The following is a 17530-nucleotide window of genomic DNA, read 5'->3' as shown; positions in this document are numbered from 1 at the left end:
AAATATTTATATATTATATAGAATTTAATATATTAACAAATATTTAGATCTACAGTAGGTCTGGTACAATTTCCTTTTTGAAAATAAGGGACAGGTTTAGCTTTTAAGCATAGGCTTTGACATTTGTTCTAAGTATTAACTAATGAAAGGTTAGTAGTGTGACTCCCATAATTAAAGAATACAGGTAATTGATATAGACCAGGAGACTCAACCCTGTTCCTGAATAGGTATAATCCAGTTACATTTATAGTTCACCTTACAGTATGTCACCTGCTGTTTAAAGATAAAGAAGGCTTTTATAAGTTATTGATCTACTAAGCAGGCAATATGTTCAATGAATCTCCTTATGATTTTTGTTCCAGATTATCTTACATAATTGAACACACAACCTGAATACTTGTCCATGGTTAAATACAGGTCTTTTATTTTAAACATTTGTTTATGTTGGGCAATTAAATGAAACATACAGTATGTAAGGAAAAATTGTTGCTTAGTGATGGGCGATTAACAATTTGGAAAATCATGTGCTCAAAGAATGTGTAACTTTCTTCAGTCCTCTTAGTCTCAGTGATTTATTTAAATGCTATTTACAGTATTTTAAAATATCGTCACATAACACATTTTGCTTATATAAGGCTTCAGCACAATTAATATTAATCTGAGACTATTTAATATAATTGTTTTATTTATGGAATGTCCTGGTTCAAGATTTTTCTTGCCTTTATTTTTTAAAGACTTCAAATTCATAAAGTTTTAAAAATGTTTTGCTCTGAATTTAATTTTGAATATCTTTTTTTCCCCACACAGTCTCGTACTTTCTTTTAGGATTTGGTTGGTTTCAGTTTAGATTTATACAACATAAACATAAGAAACAAACAAAGACAAAAATAAATTTTACGGATTTATTTAGTAAGCGTGACACAACAAAGAATGGTGCCTGGAAGAACAGTGAGACTGAGGTCGGACAGCTGTCTGGTGTCATCCAAGAGGCACTATTTATCCCGGCGCTGAACTGTGTACACACGGCACATATTGTCTCAAACATTTTGTCGAGCTTTCTGTTGCCAACTACGAACAAGCATGTTAACCGCAGAACTGCTTTGTCCCAAATTAAGAAGTAATATATATTCTCAAGGCAAGCAAAACCAAAAACTTGCAAATTAAGTGCATGTAAATATAGAAATACCTGTACAAATTAATTACAGAAAATGGCAGTCTAAAATATTTGGTCACTTTTTTGTGGCTTTAAAAGCTGTAGTGGAAATCCATCAGAAATCTCTGAACCAAAACACTGTTTCAATAAACACATTTAGTAAATTAGTCTACAGTTTTGTTGCTTATGATTTTCAAGCCAGTTGGGAATACTGCTGGAACAGATCACCAATAATGATTGCCGTCGTCATCAGCATCATCTGCACTGTCACAATAACTGAAATGAAAACATACATACTGTAAATACTAAGTTACTGTCACAGAGTGAAAACAGTTAACGAGGGGTAAAGGCTTAGGGGCTATGACTAATTATGTTTGCATACAGTGGCCAGTGCAGGAGTTTTTAATCTTTTCCTGTGGATCTGCTTCTTTCCCATAATCAAAGCAGGCAGTGGAGTAAGTGACAATCACCAAGAATTGAAGAACACACTGTTTCTCAGACTTAGCTCAATTACACCTTAAAGATTAGCACAGGGACATGTGTGGTGGTGTTCAGCCAGTGTGGACCTGACCTGGGACAGAGAAAGGCAGGAAAGATAAACAAGGAGTGACTGGGTTTCACAACATCTGCAAACTCACAGTTCTCGATCAACCCTTATCATTTACATTGAATTTTCTTCTAGAATCACCTGGACATACTGTACTGTAACTGCTCCTGTCTGAGAGAATAGAAAGCCCCCACAGTTGGTTTGTTGGCTGAAAAGGAGCTGTGCTCTGAAGGTAAGGACCTGAAAGAAGAGACAAGGGGCTCTCTTCCTCCCATAGGCTCTGCGGTGCAAGACAGCCAGAGAAGGGTTAGACATTAACAGAAGGGTTAGCTGATGACACGTTCTGCGAGACCACGGGAGAGAGAAACATTTTGCCCAGGAACTGCTGACTAAAGGAGGCCTTAATGACAGAACTGAGGTATTGTGCTGGGACTTTGCTTTCCTGCGGGCAAGGAAAAAAAGGATTGGTATGGTGAGGCGATGGATAGACTGGAAACAGAGCGAATCTGATGGAGTCTTTCTGTACATCCTGACCATTACAGAGACTGCAGGGATTCGACTGTACAGAATTCTTTTCTGTTTGTTTTTTCTTGATTCTTCTTCCCAACAGGGACTATTGCAGACAATGTGTTTCTTTTATGAATAGATAGATAGGAAAGAGGATTTTCATAAGCCATTCTCCTTTCTACCTATGGATATGGGCTGTTGAACATCTGGTGATTGAGTATGACCCTTGGAGATACATTGTGTGTCATGTGTTCTGTATTTTCAGGTAGACAGTGAGAAGACCTGCAATTACTAGACACCAAAAAGGGCATTTATGCAATACTAATGTTATGTCTTGTACTGTTATGTGGGTGCACTGCTTGTTCAGGGAGGTGTAAAGAACCTGTTATGGAGTCAAATGTGTCCTAGCAACATTAAAGTTGCTGGTTGCATTGTCAGCTACAGTACAAACCAGTTTCTGCATTAAGGAGCATTAGGGGACATTATTACAACGAGGAAAATAAAACTGTAATCATCATTTAGTAACCTATACAGTATGTTTACCATGTCTAAGCTTACAGTAGAGATACAGTGCAATGCTAGCAAATTCATAATCTTAACGACTTTCAAAGTTGTTTTGTATGATGAACTACACTCTAAGCAGTGCATCTGCATACCAATGTGGATAAATCCTCTATGTGTCTGTTATTACAGTCCAAATAACTCAATAGGTTTGTAAAATCCATTATTACACTTTCACACTAAAAAAACAGTCATTTCACTGTTAAAGCAATTTTGTATTTCAGAGTATTCTTAGCTAATAAACAGTCAAAGTATTTATTTACTGATGTTTTTAAGATAGCCCATAGTCTGCTGTACATGGTATAATACCTGTTTCCATCATCGAATCCTGTGAGCTTTCCAATATCCTTTTTCTGCTCATTCAGCAAAGCAATGTCATCTCCCACTCTTCTGCTCAGCAGAAAACTCCTGGTATCCCTCCTCTTAAGGGCTGAAATTATTTTACAATCTTCATCAATTTCTCAAGAGATAAAAGCAGCGAGTTTACTCCTTTGACAAGATTATTAATCTTTATTTTACAAGGTGTTGTTCTTAACGTATGTAAACTCACTGAAATCAGATTTTAATATGGCAAAATATGGCATTTTGTCAGAAAATTGCTTTCCTTATAAACAATCAGGTTTGGCCAATGATTGTGAGTATTTCATAAAACAATACATATTTGTTGTTTTTATTAGTAATACAGACTTTTACGGTTCCACTTTAAAGGCTCTGACCTTTTGTGAAGTTGAATGTTGGGAATACTATAAGGGTTTTCAAAAAGACTGAAAGGCTTGTTTACTGTGCAATAGTGCACTAAGAATAAAACCTTATATGAAAAGACAAATCCCCAATTTCTGTGAATATTCACATCACCTCAACACAACATTTAAGTTTAAGCAAGGGACTTAGAGGCATGATTTGTCAGTAAGATTCCTTTTGTCTCATTAAAAAAACCAATATAATTGTGAACTGCAGGCTGTCAATTTAGATGCTTGTTTGTGCTAGAACAGCAATTTAAAAACACTTGTCTTTCATTTTACAGAGATATAAAAGTCTTGAGATAACATTTTAGAGAACATATAGCATTTTAGTGCATATGGAGCATTTTACTGCATACGGAGCTTTGAAATAAAGCATTTTTCATTTTAATGAAATGCAAGTTAAACGCCTGATCTTTGGCATTGTTCTTTCTTTATTGTTTAGGCAGCAAAAAACACCTACAGTATGTATACAACACCTTACAAAAGTACTGGGACAGCAAAGACAAAATTATTATTGTGCTTTACAATCATACACTTTATATCTGTAATTATGAGATTAATATGAACACTAAGTACAATTTATCAAAAATTATAATTTGGGGTAATTGCAAGTACAAAAAATCACATCACACTCGGTTTAATCCTTTGATTTCATATACTGTATGCCATGCCCAGGCCCCAGCATTACCTCCACTGTGCTACAAAATCTGCTCAGAAGTAACCAGATGATTCAGAGAAATTTTGAAATAATTTTGTGGACAGATCGGATCAAGAAAAACCTTTACCTAAAGTGATGGAAAGGTTAAAAAAAGTGGAGAAAGAAGGAAACTGCAGATTCCTCAAAGATAACCACCCCGTCTTCGAAGAATGGCGGAGGTCGTGTCTTGACCTGGGCATGCATGTTTGCCTTTGGAATTTGCTCCCTCATTTTTACTGATGATGTAACTAATAATAGCAAAAGCAGAATGAATTCTGTTACACATTTTGCCTGCTTGTGTAAAAGAAAATCCATTCATACCTAGTGATTGGTGCTTAGCCATGCAGCATGACAATAAAAATAAAACAAACACAGGATAAAAAAATGGAAAAATCTTACACTAGCTAAATCAATTTCCAGATTTTATTCCAAGAGAGCAAGCATTTTACATGCTGAAGAGAGATGTCCTCCCTGAAGCTAACTCATAGACACTGTATATCCATCCAAATAATGATTTATACACCTGAAATGCAAGGTGTCCCAATAGTTATGGTTACTTGATTTACTGGGTTTAACATAAAGTACATATATATATATTTTCGTATATACGTATATTTTTCAATGCATGCATGGATTTACCCCAAAAATATCATCAATTAATAATTAATTTGAATGATAAGTACAACATGTCCTGCACACAAACAGACTGTAAAGAAAAGCGTTTAGACTTTGGTGTCCCAAAGTCACACATTTGTTGGGTGCTACAGTATGTCTCAGTGTATTACTACTTTTCATTGTTTTTTTTTACAGAAAACTCTGTATATTATACTTACGATCCTGACATCCTATTAGCACAAAGGGAATAAGAAACATGAAAAAGTAACTTATAATATTAATGTTAATATCAATTCTAATATAACGTCCAAAATTACGTTTTCGTTAAAAGAATTTTACTACTGCAACCTTAAACTCAACCATCCTTGTCCAAAAGCTAACCTGCACTTTTGCATCCTAGTTTCAAAGAGGTCAATAATTTCCATGGAAATCATTAAAAAAATATTCACAGAAAATGTCTAATTGCACACTATGCAGTGTTTTGGTTTCACATTGTATTTTGTGTTGCCTAAGTTTTTTTATAAGATATTAGGGTACACAACAAGCACTAGGAAACTACCTTAGCAGATGCTAGTTGCTGAAATTCCATCTGGGAAAATAATTTGGTTCTGCTGTGTACAATTGCAATGGGAGACCAGGGCAAGAAGACCAGAACAATATTTAACCCTCTTGGGCCATGTCTTTGAGTTCATGTGGATATTCCATACATGTGTGCTGCTGATGAAAAAGCTGGAAATATGATGTGCCTTGTTCCTGTGCTTGAAGATCCACGGAGTGTAGGATTATTACTTATTAATTATTAACACTTTTTACTGTCCATAACTCACTTATTTCACATACTGGAATCTTTACTTAAGATACTGTAACTATTAAAGGCATGATGTACTGTATATCCTCATTTTGATCCTGGGGTACCATACCGGACATACATACTGTTCAGAGCACACTGTATACTGAATTACCAGTTTTGATGGCGTTTTCTGTGCAAGTTTCTCCAATAGAAGAAAATCTTAAGGAATAGTACAATATCTCACATACCACACATGCTCTAGCTACTTTGCAAATATTTGACAATTAAAATGCTCTAATTTTCCAAACTCCAAACCACCATACATGTCTTTATTCAAAGATAACTCCAACGCATTATTAAAATGTATGTATTTGAAAGATATCCAACATCATTCCACAATCAGCGTCTGTGATGATACCCATCTATCTTCGAACTACTTTATCCAACACAGGGTCACTGGTGAGCTGGAGCAATAAGCATTGAGCCCGTTCTTAAAAATCCAAGAGTCCAAATTTAAGGTTGATCAGCAAATTCACTGACTGACTTGAGTCTAAGGAATAGTGTAAAAAAAAAACTCTATAATGTAGCATTAAATCTAATGGGGCTCATCTTTATACAGTTATAAATGTAACCTAAGAAGGTCTACCATCCAACAAGGAAGCAGTTACAAACACCAACATCACTTGACCAGTTCAACAGGAAAAGAGAAATGTTCTTTTGCATTTTACATGATCTTTCTTATTTCCGAGCCCCTCAGGGATCTTATTTCTTTCATGATGCTGCTCTCGGGGAAACCCGCTCAGTTTTCATGCTTCTCAGTTTTGTGAAGACTTATTCAATGTCACCCAGTTTCCAGCTCTATTAAAATCATGTCAGCTTAAGGTCCCCAAGCACCCCCCATCTTCAATAACCGATTTTGCCAGGGACAGAACAGCAATTACCGTTTGCCTCCCTGAAGCCAGATTGTCTTCCCAATTCTGACACTCCAAGACCACCTGTCTGATGGCAAAGCACCAAGTGGACTCTTAACTAGATTTGTCTCAACTAGATCTTTCCATGTAGGGAGAATGTCTGCTGCTGCCTTGCTGAACAGCGCTTCACTCCTCCAGGTATCAATACCTCTAATCAGACCTAGTTCAAATGGGCAACTGTTCCTCAGCGGCACACTTGAACCCATAGAGCCTGGCAAATGAACCATCTCACAAGCCCACCTGTTTGGAACCCACAACACCACTCATCACAGCTTAAGTTGTACTTTCTCAGGCATTACTGGAGACCTGTAAACCAGCCAAATCCAATCCCAATGAGCACCCTCTCTGGAGTGCTCACACTCCTTCTTTCCAAGTTAAAGCCTAGAGGCAGACCAAAAAACATTTCCACGTACAGTAGCTGTTCTTATAAGCCTCTTAATTAGCCCATGGGAGTGGCTAATTCCACACAGAGTCTCTCCTGACAGCTCTTTTTCCTCACACGGAATTTCACTCCCTCTGAGTGCTAATTACTCAATCAGACCAGCTGTGTGTCCTTCTACAGGTGTTTCCAATTAACAGGTTGCTCTCGCACAAAGGCACCTCTCACCAGCTCACGCACGCCTGGAGCAAATGGCCTTTTTTTTCTAGGCTTTTTCCTCTGGAATGAAACATAGAAAGTCTTCCAAAATAGAAAACAATAAAAAATCTAATAATTGCATCGATTCTGCTTTTAAAACTGATAGAATGTAATAACCCTCGATGATATTTTTAAATGTCTGCACACCATATGTACATTATTTTGTATTTCTTTGATTGAAAGTGTAATCACTCTGTATTAAAAGAAATGTAATATACAGTATCTACTGATTGGACAAAATAATCAAATTCATTATCCAATACAAACACTTAGCCCATTTTCCATTATTTTCAGAGAACATAGTATAAGGCAATTAGGGAATCTAATGTAGAGTTCTTTTTCTCTTATCTGACAGTTTTAATTATAGTTTTTTTTCAGGACACATTTAAAATGTTTGGCACAATTATAATAAAAGTAAAAATTAGGAAAATATTTTAAGTGTACAAAGGACCACCTCTGGATGATAATATTATGAAATGTGACCATTCATCATCTATGACTCAATGTGAAGTACTGTGTGTGCATACATAAAATTGTACACCGAGATTAATCAGCATCTTGACCTCATATTCATTCTTTTGAAGATTGTGAGCTCTAATTGGGAATGGCAGGACACAAGCTACCAAGTCTTATGATGTCAAGTGATTTAGGAAAAAAATATGAGGAGGCATGTAGTGGCCAAACTGTGCTGAGAGAAAACAAGAAATCACTTGGCAGACAGCTATCTGGCACAAGGAACAGAAATGTGTTTCTCCCCTTTATAGAATCTAAGGGATACAATAGGAATAAAATGGAAAGTCGCTCCATCACCCTTGGCATCATGGACAAGAAAACAGAGAGAGAAAAATATCAATTTAAATTAGGTTATGTAGATGTAACCCACACCAGATTTGTAGGAATATCCATCCACCTATTGGTTTATGCGACTTAAATCTTATTATATCCATACCGTATATTTCTTTAAGATTTGTCCTCTGAGAAATTCTCACGGCTAAATAAAAGTTACACTCAACACTATACAATAAGCTGAATATAATATTTGTCACTGTGCAACAAATGGAGTTCTCTATGGATTGGTTTCTTTCTGCGAATAGAAGAGGACAAATAACTGTTCTATATTTGTTAATAGAAAACAACATGTCCTATTTTTTGCATTAAATGTGGTATATAAAAAGTGAAGGACTCTAAGTGCCTCTATTTAGCAAACGTTTTCATCTCATAATATTCCATTTAATACTACCACTTTTGTGTAAATGCTGGTCTTTTTATGAAAAATACCCTGAAATATAAGTAACTGTTAAATTATTTATTAAACTATGCACAGTTTATTTTTAATAGATCATTTTAAAAACACAAAAATACTTTTCTTGGATTAATAATGCTAAAATTAAGCTCTCGCAAAAATAAAATACATCCAAAAATAAAATATATCCAATATGTTTATGAATAAAAAGAATGCAAAAAACTAACAGTAAATAAATTAATGAGTAAAGTGTTTTCATGCATGCTAATTGTATCAAGCCAGAATTCCATATTACTTTAAAATAGCAACGCTAGGTTCTGTCCCTAAGGGGGAATATCAGGTTCCTTGTTCTTGTGAAAACAAATATTACTCTAGTTGTTTTGATTCAGGAAGAAGCCAGGCACTTACAAATCAAGGGGTAGAGAAACAAGTGGCTTTGCCTCAACATGCTTTCTGATCTAAGATAAAGGTTTGATGTACAATCATTTGGTGTAAATGAACTAGGATCCTTCAAATTACCGACAGAATTAAAAGCGACAGCGAGATGCATGTGGAAAGATAACTTGAAAAACAGGTAAATATACTGTATAAGGCTGGAAATGCTGAAGGACTTTAGCATATTTTAGTACATATCAGATGATTATCTTATATTCTAGGTCTCATTGTACATGGTCCTACTTTCAATATTATTCAACACTCTTAAACATTACACCATTAAATATAATACATGTTGTCCAAAAGTTAAAAACTAACATAGAAGAACAAGGTCTAAAGAAATGCAATGAAATATAAGGTGAAGGTGGTGCTTTTATGAGTCTGTAAATTCATTAAATTTATTGGCTTTTGTTTTCAGATACTTGTGAAGGAAGCAGAGAATCCTAAAAAAAAAACGTTTCACACCATCTGTGTTCCAAATACAACTACCCAACAATTCACTCCATTCATTTACACGATTTCTGCCTTCCACGCTTCCTTCTGTATTTGTCCTACCATCCGACCCTCATTTTGGATCTCTCTCTCACTTCCCCCTACCCTTTTTCATCTTCTCTTTCTTTTGCTCTCCTTATTCTCATACACTGGCTCTGTCCCACATTCTTTCACACACCTGAAGCACGTTCCTCAGCTGAAAAGCCATGTTTCTTTCTATTTGTTTTTTCCATTTCAGTGTGGAATTAACCTCTACTTGTACTGTAGCTCTTTTCATATTTTAGCATTTGGGTCTGTTGAGAAGAGATTCGCACAAACTACCTGCATATAATTTAAAGCTGTTCTATATTTAATAAAATCGTCCATCCGGACTTTGGCAATGAACTGAGCATTTCTAAGGGCTTCTCAAACAATAGTTATTTCTGTTATTACAGATACTGTGGAAAACAGCACTATATTTCTATTACGGTCTATTGTTGAGAGTAACACATGGCATCCTGCTCTTTCAGTGGCAAGCACTTGACCTGATGAAGCAAACAGCTGGGCAGGCTAGTGCTTGGTCATGCAATGTCTCCTCTACAAGTTTCTAAAAAGCTGTAAAGGGGAGCAGACTAGCAGCAGCAAGCCTCATAGAATGACAGCAGTACTATAATGCACACACTGCTGCTCAGGTTACTTCAATGGATGTCTTTATCCACAGGATCATTAACTATAGGTCCATTAACCCCACCAGAAGTAAAATGTATTAGTGATGTAGTTTATGTGCACCACTATTGTGTCAGTATTGTGCATTTAAAGATTCCATGGTTCTATAAATAAATAACAAATACAACAAAAATTAAAATGAATTTTTAACATTAAACTGTCAAGTGCATAGCATAACAGGTCTCATAATTTGACTTATGAAATCAGTTTCCACTCTACGTCAAACTTTATAAAACAGTACATTTCAAAATAATGTGAATCCACATCCAATTATGAAGCAAGTTGAAAAACTTTAAAAGCCCCACAGCAAGATGGATGGTTATTAAGTTTTATAAAAAATATTAAATCCCTGTGCCTGAATTTAAATTTTGTGTAAAGGATTATTTTAAACAAGAATTGAAGAAAATCAAGCTTGTTGATACTGGAAAACAAATATTTTTTGCTGACATTTTCAATTACTTTGAGTTATCCCTATCATATTTAGAAACAATGTGGTAAATCAAGTCAAATTTGTACTATAGATTTTAAATAAAATCTAATTGACTAAAATTCCTTGTCTAGTTTTACTCAAAGAACAAGATAGGAGAAAGTGAATGGCAAAATAAATTTTAGGGAATGTGCTACAGTTGGCAACATTTCACTGAACCTTATGAAAAGTAAAACTCAAAGTGTATGTAGACATAGATTTTCCTGGTAAAACAAAGGCTTTATTCAGTAAGTATCTGACACAACTAGCAATAGCCTCTTCACTTGTAATTAGTATGGATATTACTTTGAAGAGCGTTGAAAACATTTTAAATGCTATTTCTTCTCAATAAAGTTATTTGACTGTATTTTTGGGAAAGGCAGGGGAAGTAATATTGCTTACTGCATTTGGCTGTTTTAGCTCTGTCAGAGGATTTCGTTTACATTTCTTAAAGAAGATCTTATGCCGACAGGATATTTCAATGACATCTGTTGAGTTGAATGCATGCATGCACATTTTAATAGTCATATTATCATTAATAAAGAATGCTGTTTCAGATCCTATCTAGAGTTTCCCTTAACATCCAGACTAATTTCAAGAACTGCTTGTCTGCATCCACTCATTAATCTGATGAATTACTAGCAGTTACAATCAATGATATGGTCGTTAAAGATAAGGGGAACAAACAGATCAAACACATTGTTGCTGTACTATACGGTTTCTTCTTTCTTGACTGACAACAGTACATCTATATAATACCAATGTCTCAACTAATTATGTTGATCGCCTCTGATACACACTGATTCAATTTTGTTTCTTTCGTTGATGCTCATCTGGGCAAGATTAATTTCAAATACAACATACAGTATAATATTGAGAAAATCAAAGACATAAAATTTGTTAATGTAATGCCAATTATTTCACACAGCACAGCATCCATCTGTAACTAAAGACAAGGGGAAATTAGTTGCACATTTTGCTTCTAATTATTTTAAGCTTTTGCAAATTAATAGTAATTTCTCATTTGGTTTCTAGAAAAATGAAAGTGTGCAGCAGCCAACATATTGAAGTAATGCTAAAAACCCAAACATAATTTAGAAGTAACAAACTCCAGACTTAAGCTTACTTTCATAGACACTGAACTAAGTGAGTTTTAATAGATTTTTACTATACATATATATTTACTAGACAAAATATATATTCAATCTACAAATTATATATAGTATAATATACTTATATAGTATATAATATATACTGTATATAATGGAAAATGTATGGGGTGAATTATTCATGGATAGATTTTATCTTTACAAACAAATTGTGATGCTGCATTGATTGGCTCACAGCAGGGGCACAAGTTCTAGATGGGTCCCTGACCAAAGCTACAATCCAACAGAAGTCTGAAGTCCAAAGTACTCTTTATTTACATGTGTGAGTACAACAGCCACCATGAAATAAAGAAATAAAACAAATGAGAACTTAGATGCCTCTTTTTGAGCTTCTTAATAACTTTGCCAGTCCCTGACTACTGGTGCCGGACAGCTAAGCTAATTGGCACAAACAATAAAAAACAAAGTTTCTCTCAATAATTATGGTGGTTACTCACTAGCAGGCTTTCTCCACGGGGGTGCCATCTCAGCCAGCATCTAGCACCACCCAGGCATAGGTTCATACCATCTCACAGGTTTAGTCTTTACAGTGGTTTACTGGTCACATGTCACATGGATGTAGATTTCACAGGACCGCAGTTCTCTAACTGGTGTTAGTCAGCAGCTTATCTTCAGCCCGAAGGCTTGTTTTATTGCCATGCAGCTTGATTCTTCAGACCCCAAGGCTGTAACTGTAGCACATCTTTCCTGCTGATCACCCTGCCAGCTAAACCTGACTGTATAAAAGGCTTTATTCTGGCTGCGCTCTTCTACTTTCTCTCTTTTTGCTTGTTTGGCAATCTCTTGTAACAATGCTGTACTTACCAGGCTGAGTGCAGCGATCTCGGGCAGTGAAGTGAACCTAAGGCCAAGCGGAGAAAGACCAAGAAGGCAGTCAAGCAGAGTGTTGCAGAAAACAATCAGTAAAACACAGTCCAACTGTCACGCCCTCTACTCACCACATTCTCACACGGAAACGCACTCGCACTAATTACACTCCAGCCCTGTGCACTTCTGCCAAACGACACCACCCCTGCAAATCAGCCAACCCCGACACTTCATCAATCAACACACCTTCTCCCTCGCACAATACTTAAACCCTTCTGAACCCTCTGCTCTTTGCCTGGTATTGGTTGTTCTTTTGTTCACCTACCTTGCCTTAGATTCTGTTTCTGTCTCACTCTCTGTTACTAACCTTGGAACTCACCTTTGACTATGTCTAATGTCTTGCCCCTTTGGATTTGGAAGCCTACTTGTTGACCTTCACCTTTTGACTCACAGAACTGCCTTTTCAACCACAACTTCAGCCTTGCCCTATTCTGGATTGGAAACCAACTCTCCTACCTTTTTCTACGAACCTCGGAACTCAACTTGGACTTCGCCTCTCGTCTAGCCCCCTAAGGTACCACTTTGGGTCCATCTTCCCGTTTCCTCAGCAGGTCATTCATGATGCCAACGCTGTGGTCACAAATAAGCAAAGTTCAAAGCTGGGAAGGCATGTAGCAGAGGCACACTAGGGATATCCCAGGTTAGCTGAAGTTGGGATAATGAGACAGATTAGTGTTAATTTTAGAACTACTGTACAGTACATAATATTTTAGGTAACCATGTCCAGGGCTATACAGTAGCTTATCTTGGTCTGTGAAATTAACCTTGATCCTAGAAATTGTGTAGTGTGATCAAATGTTTTTTTTTTTATTCTTTCAAGAAACAGATGGATGAGATCCTTGCATCAGTTGGTTATAACCTACCACATTGGCTGGATTGCCTTCTTTCATTTGCAACTTTTTTTATATTCTTACAGTATGTCAAAATACAAATACAAAATCCTATTAATAATCATTTTCTAAGAGACTGTTACTTGTATGTAATGGTTAAATGAAAAGCAATGATTCCGTTCAAAAGAAACAAATGAAAAGGGTGTGTTTTTCACTTCTTGCTGTACCCCACAGCACAACATGAACAAATCCTCTTATTTCTTCATCTTTGAAGCATCTTTCAAATCACTTTTTGTTTATCCTTTAGATCAATACCGTTCAGTTTTTCTCCTCATATAGGCATGTCTTTTGTTACATTTTTGTTCTAAAAACAAAGAGCAATATGTACACAGACAGTACCCTTTAGTTGAGCTCCATGTGGAATTAAAAATAACCTTGACTGTAGACCTATCTTTTCTCCTCCTTACATAACTTCAAAGGTAACTTGGAGACATTTATGAATATACATATTACTGTAAGGCATTTACTGTAGCTTTTTGCATATATAAAGCACTTACAGACAGTTGGCTACACAATAGCAATATTTTATTTTTATGACAGATCTTTAGTCTTTGGTATTAAGCTTCTAAAATATTATTCCAGTAATTTGGACAAATCTTAATGTAACATAGAGACAAAACATATTGAAAGCTTAAACATCTTTATGATTTAATAATTTACATAACCCGTCTTCCACCTGGCAAAGTGAACAGCAGCCAACCTACAAGCAGAAGAGATCATAGGAACCCCGCAACGTTGTATGATATGTGAGACTTGGATATATACAGTACAAGTCTTCAGAGCTCTTGGGGTTTGGTAGTAGCGATTAGAATTGTACGGAGGAGCACTGGCAGATATTGAGCTAAACCAGAAGTAGTATCAATACTGAAGCTGGCTTGGTATCCTAAGGTAGCGCAGGAAACAACAGATGGAACATCTGACTGAGAAAAGTGAAGAAAGTAATAAGAATAAAAGACTTGGAGGGCTAATGGCAAAATTGAGCTTGAAATACTGAGTGCAAGTGTATGGTTGTTTTTTGTTATTTAATGACGGAATAAGTATGGGTTCCAGGCACAACCCTGAAAAAAGAGAAGCCAAAGTGATGAGCCTTGAGAGCAAGTAGGAGTATTGACAATGACTGAATGAATGAGGATGGATTCCAGGCAGAAATCCCCCAAAAAATAGTAACAAAAAGAAAAGGCCCTTACGGACAAAAAGGAGTCTGCTATGCCAGAGAGAGTCACTCCACAGACCCTAGCTGGAAGCATAGCAACTTCCTGAAAAAATGCCATTAATTGAATTAATGAAGTGTCAAAAAATAATTTTGTAGTATGAGTGTTCAATATGATGTTTGGTAATGGCACAACACTGCTTTCTTTGTATGGCTTACACAGCTACTGAATTATTAATTGTTCTTATTTGGACTTCAAACAAAACCTTACATCTGGGAAACAAAATGAAATTATTTTTTTTAAGTATGGGGGAAATATCTCGGATTCCCTTCTCCTATTGCATTAGTACTTCTTTACAGCTACACAAAGAAGCTGATAAGCCTTTATACATTTAATTTGTTTGAACAATTTCAGCAAATTAGGATCATAATCATCGATTCAAGGTCTTCCAGTCTGGCTAAAGACTTCCTTTCTCTATTGGGATGCTTTGATCTTACTCAGTTTGTCTGTACCCCTACACATAACAAAGGACACACCTTAGATTTAATTATTGCAAATGACTTTTGTCTCCCACTGCTCTCCCCTTGATCTAGGCCTCTCTGACCACTTAGCCATTCTCTTCAATCTGGAATTACCTGTTTCTAACACTCCCCCCCCCCCCACGCTCTGTAAATTTCTGCAACTGGCAATCAATTGATCACCAAAGGTTTGCTAATTCTGTTCTGTCATCCTGTTTCTCTTCCTCTGACCCTCTAGAGGACAAAATACAGTTACTTGACAGTGCTCTTTTATCTACCCTCGACACCTTTGCTCCTTTAAAAACTCGAACCATCTCCTTCTCTCGCCCTGCCCCCAGGTACAATGACCATCTTCAATCCATGAAGGCAGCCTCTCGCAAACTTGAGCATAGGTGGCATCTTTCTGGCCTAAATGTACATTATCAGGCTTGGAGAGATTACTTATCTGAATATAAGGTTACTATAGAGTCTGCTAGATCCACTTACAGTACTTCTCTCACATCATTGAAAATCACCATAACAACCCCAGACATCTTTTCTCCACCATCAATAGACTGCTCAAACCAAACTGCCCCACCACATTACCTGCCTCATCACAACTTTGCAAAACATTCTTAGATTTCTTTAGTTCTAAGATTGACAACATCCAGCATCACATTCTTTCCACTACACATCATTTCCACACCTCCTCCCTCCTCATCCAACTTCTCTGGTTCCCTTCTCTACAGCTTCTCTCTTCTTGACTCAGCATCCCTAAACAAACTAGTTACACATATGATACCCACCACATCTATTTTAGATCCCATTACCACCAGTTTATTTCAGTCCTGTTTCTCTTCTCTCTGTCCCATTGTCCTCTATATTATACATGAATCCTTGAGCACTGGCACTGTACCAACGATCCTCAAAACTGTTGCCATTACCCCCGTGCCAAAAAAGCCTAACATGGCTCTTAACAACCTTAACAATTTTCGCCCCTTCTCCAATTTACCTTTCTTGCAAAAAATCTAGAAAATGCTGTCACACTTCAGTTACATAACCACCTCATGACACACAACCTTTCGAACCCCTCCAATCTGGCTTCAGTCAACTTCACAGCACAAAAAACTGCCCTGATCAAAGTCACTAACAATCTTCTAATAACTTCTGGTTCTCTTTCTATACTCATCCTTCTTGATCTCAGTGCTACTTTTGACACTGTTGACCATAACATCTTACTTTCTCATCTTGAGACTGTGTTTGGAGTTTCTGACACTGCTCTCAAATGGTTCAAATCTTACCTCACTGATCGCTGTCACTATGTCTCTCTTAATGGGTACAGGTCTGAAATCGGTCTTGTTAAGTATGTTGTTCCACAGGGCTCAATACTGGGCCCCTTGGTCTTCAGCATTTACGTGTTCCCACTTGGTCAGCTTTTAAGATCACATGGCCTCAGCTTTCATTTTTAAGCTGACGATACTCAAATATACATCCATACCAAACCTGACACTGATGTGGCTGTCTTTATTCTATCTAATTGCATCTCTGACAAAAATTTGGATGACTCAAAACTTCCTTCATCTTAACTGTGACAAGACTGAAGTCATGCTTATTGGCACCCCCCATCAACTTCGTAAAGCCAGTCCTGTAACCCTATCTGTAGATGGTTCTGTACTTGAGCTCCAATCAAAATTGAAAAACCTTGGGGTTATATTCGATTCTGGCTTAACATTCGACCCCCATGTGCAGCATACTGTCAAAACATCTTTGTTTCACCTTAGAAATTTCTCTAGACTATGTCCTATGCTATCTTTAACTGTCACTGAAAAGCTGATCAACACATTTGTATTCTCTCGAACTGACTGCTGTAATGCTCTACTCTCTGGGGTACTCTGAACAAACTGCAGTATGTCCAAAATTCAGCAGCCAGAATCCTGACCAAGTCTAGTGCAAGTGATCACATCACTCCTATCCTGGAGTCCTTGCACTGGCTTCCTGTCAAATTCCGTGTAGACTTTAAAATCCTCATGCTCACCTATAAGGCTCTGCATGGCTTGGCACCTCAGTACTTGTCTGAACTACTATTGCTGTATGTAGTACTGTATGTCTTTCTTTCCTTTAAGTATTTTATTATGCTCTTATGGCCCACAGTCATATTACCACTGTATGAAGCCATAACATGGAAAAGTCTGATAACTTATCTTTGTTTATCTGCTAATATGCTTACTAATATGCTTACTCAATCACTTGTGTTACATTAAGACACCTGTGCCATATTCATTTTTTAGTGATGTTAAAATTTTAGTAAATCACCTACTGTACGTTAGACTGTACTTTCCAAAGTGGACCTTGACCAAATTCCTTCCACCTGGCATCATCAGAACAAGAAATTCC

The 17530-nt window shown here is 36.6% G+C and overlaps 1 long non-coding RNA gene across 1 annotated transcript; it reads right to left on the bottom strand.

Annotated features, from left to right (window-relative positions):
• Positions 1–888: 888 nt before the first annotated feature.
• Positions 889–12600, bottom strand: LOC148675435 (uncharacterized). The gene is made up of 4 exons (XR_015935597.1): positions 12536–12600; positions 3078–3198; positions 1842–1980; positions 889–1429 (listed from the first exon to the last, which is right to left on the bottom strand). It is a non-coding gene; the product is annotated as an uncharacterized LOC148675435 (long non-coding RNA).
• Between the last annotated feature and the right edge of the window lie 4930 nt (positions 12601–17530).

This window comes from Lepisosteus platostomus, chromosome 3, assembly GCF_059453375.1.
Source record: "Lepisosteus platostomus isolate fLepPlt1 chromosome 3, fLepPlt1.hap1, whole genome shotgun sequence".
Classification (NCBI taxonomy): Eukaryota; Metazoa; Chordata; class Actinopteri; order Semionotiformes; family Lepisosteidae; genus Lepisosteus; species Lepisosteus platostomus.
The sequence above is the reverse complement of the archived record's forward strand: the minus strand, read 5'-3'. Positions and strand labels throughout refer to the sequence as shown.